The sequence below is a fragment of the Myotis davidii genome, unplaced genomic scaffold (genome assembly GCF_000327345.1).
Source record: "Myotis davidii unplaced genomic scaffold, ASM32734v1 scaffold134, whole genome shotgun sequence".
NCBI classification, from domain to species: domain Eukaryota; kingdom Metazoa; phylum Chordata; class Mammalia; order Chiroptera; family Vespertilionidae; genus Myotis; species Myotis davidii.
Genome location: NW_006288853.1, coordinates 1,906,627 through 1,914,659, shown reverse-complemented (window position 1 = coordinate 1,914,659; position 8,033 = coordinate 1,906,627). Strand labels below are relative to the sequence as shown.

Genomic DNA, 8,033 nt, shown 5'->3' with positions numbered 1-8,033 from the left:
AAGTCTCTATCCCTCTCCCTTCCTCTCTGTTAAAAATCAATAAAATATATTAAAAGAAAAGCTGTGGTACATTTTCTCCATGGAATACTATGCAGGAATAAAAAAGGATCTCTTACCCTTTGATACAGCTTGGAGGGACCTGGAGAGTATTATGCTAGTCAGAGGAAGACAAGTATCATATGATCTCACTTATATGTGGAATCTAATGAACAAAATACACTGTTGAATAAAATATATCCAGAGACATAGAAGCATGGAACAGACTGTCAAATCTCAGAGAGAAGGCAGGGGTGGGAGATTTAAACCAAAGAACTTGTATGCATGGACACAGACAATAGGGTGGTGGATGAGGGAGGTGGGGGTGGGAAAAAGAGACATAAGTAATACTTTCAACAATAAAGAATCATTGATCTGTTGCCTCCTGAACGCCCCTTATTGGTGATCAATTCTACAACCTGGTAATGTGCCCTGATCTAGAATTGAACTATGATCTCTTGGTTTGTGGATTGAGAATCACTGAGCTATACCAGCCAGGCTGTACTTTTTGAATTTTGTACCAAATGACATGTCTTAAATATTCATTTTTTTCTTTTTAATTTTATTTTTGTTTTATATATTTTTATTGAATTCAGAGAGAAGGGAGAGGAAGAGAGAGATAGAAACAACAATGATGAAAGAGAATCATGGATCAGTTGCCTCTTGCATGCCCCCTACTGGGGGTGGAGCCTGCAACCCGGGCAGGCCAAAGCTCTATCCACTGAGCCAAACCGGCCAGGGCAAAAATGAAATTTTTTAAAATTAAGGTTTATTCCCTTTAAGCCAGCATTTTAGTGTTCATCATAGTAAAAAGCTGGACACAATAAAAATGCTCAATAGGAGTGATAAAATTATGGGACATTAATGTGCTTGAACACTCTGTAGGTATTAAAAATGACATGACATTTGAGACAGTCTTCATGGAGTCACTGTGGTTTCATGCTTTAACAGTGCTTGGACGGAACCTGGCGCTGACCCATCCCCACCAGCTGCCCAGATCTAGCCTCCTGCCAACCTCCTCACAGAGCCCTCCGACAGTCCCAAGGCCCCCCGCCATCACTCCAAAGCCGCCCAGCCGCCTCTCCTCAGCACCCGCCATAATGATGACCGGGTCCGCCTCGCAGGTCGGCCAGAACTGCCACCAGGACTCAGAGGCCTGATCAACTTGGAGCTCTACGTTTCCTATATCTACCTGTCCATGTCTTACTACTTTGACCGTGATGATATGGCTTTGAAGAACTTGGACAAATATTTTCTTCGCCAATCTCATGAGGAGAGGGAACATGCTGAGAAACTGATGAAGCTGCAGACCCAACGAGGTGGCTGAATCTTCCTTCAGGATATCAAGAAACCAGACCATGACAACTGGGAGAACAGGCTGAATGCAATGGAGTGTGCATTAGACTTGGGAAAAGGTGTGAATCAGTCACTACTGGACTGGCACCAAGTGGCCACTGACAAAAATGACCCTCATTTGTGTGACTTCACTGAGACTCACTACCTGAATGAGCAATTGAAAGCCATCAAAGAATTGGGTGACCATATAATCAACTTGTGCTGGTTGGGGCCCCCTGAAACTGGCACAGTAGAGTATCTTTTTGACAAGCACATCCTGGGAGACAGTGCTGAGAGCTAAGCCTTGGGCTGGCTTCCAATAGCCACGGGGTTGACTTGCTGATACGAGAACTATAGGAAGGAGCAAGCCATATGAGGTTCGAAAGGTAGAACCAGGTGGCAGGTACAAAGGGCTTTGGGTCAGACAAGGGTTTGGCCTGTTCAAGGAACTACAGAAGCTTAGGGTAGCTGGAGCATGGCCAACAGAGTGGATAGGTTGGCAGAAGCCAGGTCCCCAAAAGCTTTGCAGACTAAGTAAGTAGTTTGGTTTCATATTAAGTACAGTGAGAAGCCATTGGAATGTTTTAATCAGGGGAATGTCATGATCCATGACATTAAAAAAAGAGCATTAAGAAGGTAAAGGATCTAAAAACCATGTCACCAGAGGAACATCGAAGGAACTGGCTATTTGGCCAGGAGATTATTAAAAATATATGATAGTTATCTTAGGTGGTGGATGTTTAGTTGGGATATTGACTGAGCTATTTAACAGAGCAAAATAATAGAGAATAATACTTATTTTTTTTCTCATGGAAAAGACCAACTTCCTTTAGTTTCGCTGTTCTGCCATGCCCTAGTGTGATGCCCATCTATGTATGGTCAACCTAAGTCATGTCTTCCTTGTAACCAGTCAGGAAAGAGGTGGCAAATGTAGTCTGTAGCTGCCAACCTAAACCTGGGGGGAGGTAAGGCAAGGGGATAAAGTTGTTCCTGTTAGAGAATGAAGAGGTCTACGAGGATGCTACAATAGGGGAGGCAGGTTTCAAATTGGATGAATTTAAACTAACTTATTATTCTGTGATAGTTAATGTAATATCACTAACAGCCTATTGTCAATATTTTTTTTTTTTGCCTCAGATTTTTAATGAATACTTTAGCATACTGTGTTCAGGATTAAGTTTATTAAAATAATGATAAACCCAAGGGAAGGCGGGTGAGTCCAGACCCAAGTTAATTGTCAGCTCTGCCAATCAGTAGGGGTGTGCATCTAACTTAAGATTTACAACTGATCTATGATCTAAAATGGGGTTGCTAAGAGCCCTTACTTAATATCATCACTGTAAGAATTAAATAAAATGCAAGGTTTCTGGGACATAATCAGGATTCCATATACGTAGCCATCTTGATTTTGTGAACACAATCCATACATTTGGTCATCTTCAAATATAAAATTCTTATAGTCCCTTGTCATTAAAAATATGTGGATATTTGATTGGATATTAAAATTTTAAAAATATTATTTTGTCGAGGAAAGAAAAATTAGACTACCAGGTGCAAAATAGAAGTATAAAATTTATTTAAAATCACCCACAAAGTTCCATATAATCAGGAATGATACAATTTGCAATAGCTTTTTTATAAAAAAAAACTCATGACAAAGATTTAAAATATAATTTCAATTACAGTATTCATTTAGCCTTTTCCTTTAGAACAATTTTTTTTAAAAAAAGAAAATTTATGCTCTAAATAAATGAGACACAAGGAAAATATAATAGACAATTTCCACAACTATTTTACATGTATGTTTCAATACTAGTACATTTCAATGCCTTTTGCTACATTAACAAGAAATCATGTACAACTGCTGTGCACCAAAACTTAGCTTAATTCGATCTTTCAAGTAACATGCAATTTCAGCTCACAAGTCTTCAAGTACTGCTAGTAAATGTTCCCTTGTATGCAGAGCACTACATTTTGATCCTCAATTGAAATCATTAAGATTATATTTTTTCCTTCTACATGAAGTGCTTTTTCTTTAAACTGCTTCCCCCATATGTTAAGATCAACAACAACAAAAAGGATATTTTAGAGTTTTAAAATCTTTTTCTTACTATTTCATTGTATAGGATATTTAATACAGTAGGGCAGCAAGAGGTAAAAATAAGTCCCCCAAAGGAAAAAAAAAATTAAAGGTACAAAATAAATAGTGAATACACTCCAAAGAGAAAAAGTCATCTACAGGCAGGAATATTAACTTGAGAAATTGATATTTCTCTCTTGGGAATTCAGCAATACTCTATTTCACCATGGTGAAAGACCTGTAAATAATTTACTTCCGCTAAAGTTAAGCACTCAGTCTTCTCCTTGGAACCAAGTTATTGATATGCACATCAATCTACTGGGAGGTCACCATATAGCATAAGACTAAATGAAAAAACTAGAAATTAATGCATTTCTCTCTTTTGAGTAGTTTTATTATGTTTCTCTTTAGGAAACACTTTATGATTTCTTAGTTACCCAAAGATGACCATCCACCCATGTCACAATGCAAAAGCTACCCTTTATTTTTACTATAAAATCATTTCTAAAAAAATATTTCTCTTGAAGCACCTATCACATTGTAATTTCGTAAAAGTAAAAAAAAAAAAAAATGACATACACCCCAATAAAAAATAATTTTTTGTTTTTTAAGAGCTGTTTTTGTAGTCACATGTAGTCAGCCACTTTATAATATCGCAAACAGGCATTTGTTGAGATAGGCAGTTACTGAACTGAGTCACCAAAAGTGGAATTTGACTATTTAGGACAATTTGACCTGTTTTGTCCATTAGTAACATATAATGACTGATGAAATAGCAAAAATATCTTACCTGTTTGTATCTATAAAGAGCTTACCAAAATTTTTACAAATACATCTAATTTTACTTAACTCTCTGGGCAAGGGTTGTTTTACCATTGACTGAGAGATTGTATATAGCTGGAAACAAAGGGTAAAAAAAAAAAAACACAAAAAAAATCCAGGGAAGTGGGAGATAGTACTATCTCTTAGAGATGCCAAACTTACATTTTTTAAAATTTAATTTTATTTCAAATATATTTTTATTGATTTCTGAAAGGAAGGGAGAGGGAGAGTTAAAAACATCAATGAGAGAGAATCATTGACCAGCTGCCTCCTACATGCCCCCCTCTGAGGATAGAGCCCACAAACCGGGCAAGTGCCCTTGGCCAGAATTGCACTTGGGACCCTTCAGTCTGTAGGCCGACGCTCTACCCACTGAGCCAAACCAGCTAGGGCAAAACGTACAATTTTACCATGAGGCCTAGGAACTAGAAGAGTCTAGCAAATTCCCTCAAGAAAAATGCATTTGGCCAGGCCAGTGTGAGCAGAGGTTGAGCGTAGACCCATGAATAAGGTCACACTTCTATTCCAGGCCAGGGCAAATGACGGATTGCAGGCTAGATTCCCAGCGGGGGACGTGAAGGAGGCAGCCCATCAGTGATTATCTCTCATGATGGTTCCTATTACTCTCTCCCTCTCACTTCCTCTTTCTGAAACAAATAAAAAAATTTTTTTTAAATGGGGGGAAAAAGAGACCTGCACTTCAATATAACAAACACATTCAACTTTGTGGGTTGTTGACTTTAGCCTTTTAAAAAATGTTTTTAAAACAATTATTACTTAGGTTTCCCTCTATGTTGTAGTACAAGGTCTTTCTTTATGAGTGTTTTTACAGGGAACAAAAAAACTTATTCTAAGCCCTAATGCATAAGTCTTGGGAATTTGGGGAGACCTTCTTAAGTATGCACAAGAAAATAGCTGGCTAAATAAATAATGGAGATGTCCCCTCAGACTCCCACGGGCCACATGGTTCTGCTGCGTGAAAGGAGCAAGGAGCTGGAGGGGCTCTGTGCAGGTGACCCTGGTCTACAATGTGTGCATCCAGGTGTGGCACATCTGTTCACAAACGGAAGACTGAGCAAAACATGGAGTATTTCTTCCTCCTAGTATGCAAGGACTGACTGATTCCCAGATTGAAGAATTGGAATTAAGGGATGAATGGGATAAAAAGTGTGTACCCAGGGGAGGTGCAGTATTTAAAAAAACGTTATTGGATGAAGAAACGGGCATGCTCCAAATAAAAAAAAAAATGAAGCCAAGTTTTAAATAAGACTACAAGAAGCCAAAACAATAATATCTAATTAACAAATGGAAGCCAGCATCTGTGTTACCGTGGGGATGGTGAAAGACTGCTGGGCCAGCTGAGAGGGGGCAGTGAAGCTTGTTTGTCCCATGAGTCTGCGCCCCACCAGCCCATCTGGATGGGATTTGAAAATAAGGAAGATGTTGGGAACTGAGCAAGGACTCAAGGTCATTGAGGAGTCAGAAGCACAGCTGTAGAGGGCTGTCAAGGAGTCAAGAAGAATAAGATTTCAGACTACATGGGCAGAAATGAAAACACACACAACACACACACACACAAAATTGCAGTCAAGATTCAGCGAAGGGGATAAGGAGCTCCAGCCCAAGGACCTAATATTAACAACGAGGAGCAGAAACAGTTGATGCTGAATGACCACAGAAGACAGGCCAAACTCAAGAAATTAGAAGAAAATGATGGCTCCTGTTTAAATGCTCCATGGACATATAACACTGCTTTGAAAAAAGCATTTTCAGGTCGTTAAAGACGAAGTGGAGACCAAGATGAAGTTCAGCAGTTGATGAAGCTCCCCAAAATATTAGCTCACCTCCTTAGGCCAATAAATAATAATAACTAAAAAGGATATTCACACGGCCCTGGGTGGTTTGACTCAGTGGATAGAGTGTTGGACTGTGAAATGAAGGGTCCCGGGTTCGGTTCCGATCAGGGACACGTGACCGGGTTGTGGGCTCGATCCCCAGTAGGGGGCGTGCAGGAGGCAGCCGATCAATGATTCTCTCTCATCATTGATGTTTCTATCTCTCTCCTGCTCTTCCTTCAACTCTGAAATCAATAAAAATATATTTTTAAAAGTAAATAAAATAAAATAAAAAATCACAACCCTCTGTGAATGATGTTGAAATTTCTAATTTTCCGAGGTTTTCTTTTAGTAAGTTGGAAACATTCTCTGTCCAATCCCCAGTGCTGGAGAGAAAGTAGTACATAATAAAGCAGTTTGATATCCTACAACATTATAAAGCACAAGATTAATTACAATTTTTTTTTTACTATCAAGTTTGATTTCAAAATGGTTCCTCATTTTCCGTTATATATTTTCATTGATTTCAGAGAGGGAGAGGGAGAGGGAGAAACATCAACACTGATTATCATTGACTGTCTGCCTCCTGCAAGACCCCCCACCCACTGGGAACTGAGCCTGCAACCCGGCCAGATGCCCTGCAAGGAATCAACCCAGGACCCTTCAGTACACAGGCCAATGCTCTACCCACTGAGATAGCCGGCTAGGGCTGGTTCCTCATTTTGAGCGATTTATTTTTTCAGAGAAAACTGGTATGGAGTGGGGAGAAGAAACATTCAAAGCATTTCTTGGTGTTGAGCACCTAGAGTAAATCTGCCTGTTGCTGATAGGAACACAATTCTCCGTCATTTCTGCCCCTAAACTTCTCCCATGGAACTTGAAAGAGCTTCTGATGACTGACTTTCCCCATGTTTAAGATCTCTTCAATTATTAACCAATGTTACCTGAACAAATTCAATGAGTAAAAACATTTTTAAATAAAGTAATTACTTTCAGTTCTCTTTTTAACTTTTCTCACCCAGATTATAGAATAGGTTCTATTGTTGCCAGCAACCAAATTCCAAAGAAGTAAATTGGGCTGGGATATAGGAGGAAAACATGCAAAAAAAAAAAATTGTCTTCTATAGATCAGATCTGTCACTAAGAAAGTCACCAGTAAGACCATTAGTATGATGCATTATACAAAAATAGGAAAGCCATATAGAAGTAGTGGTAGAATATTTAACTTCTTGCACAACTCTTTTAAAAATGTATTTTTATTGATTTCAGAGAGGAAGGGAGAGATAGAAACATCAATGATGAGAGAATCACTGGCTGCCTCCTGCACACCCCCTACTGGGGATCAAGGCTGCAACCTGGGCATGTGCGCTTGACCGGAATCAAACCCTTCATGCCGCAGGCCGACACTCTATCCACTGAGCCAAACCAAGCAGGCCTTGCACAACTTTTTATAAAACACTCAAACACTAATAAATGAGTCTGGAGTCAAACATTGTTGGGATAGAGACCACTCAATGCTAATCTGTGGTCTTGTGATCATATCTATTCCTAAAAACTGAATTTTCCCTTACTTAAAAGAACGAATAAAAGCTCTTGATTCCTTTTGGTACAATTACATAAGGAATTTCAGAAACATGATTTTAAAAGACAGGAAGACAAGTGAGCAAGATCACTGCTATTCTTAAATGAACCACGCGTATTTGTGTAGGGGACTTGGGGAATGCAGGACAGAGAAAGGGGAAAATCGGAGGAAAGGATAAAAAGTGTAAAAAGAATTAAAGTGCACTTATTGACACTGTTCTATTGTTAAATGAGAGAAAAAAATAACAGGCAGAGTTTATGGTCAGATTATAAGTTTATATCCAGCCGACTGGAGAAGAAACCAAATTACTTTCCAATACCGTTATCTCTCAAAATGCAAACGT

The 8,033-nt window shown here is 39.0% G+C and overlaps 1 pseudogene; it reads left to right on the top strand.

The window, feature by feature from the left end:
- Positions 1 to 894: 894 nt before the first annotated feature.
- Positions 895 to 1,672, top strand: LOC102761873 (annotated as a pseudogene).
- Positions 1,673 to 8,033: the final 6,361 nt, after the last annotated feature.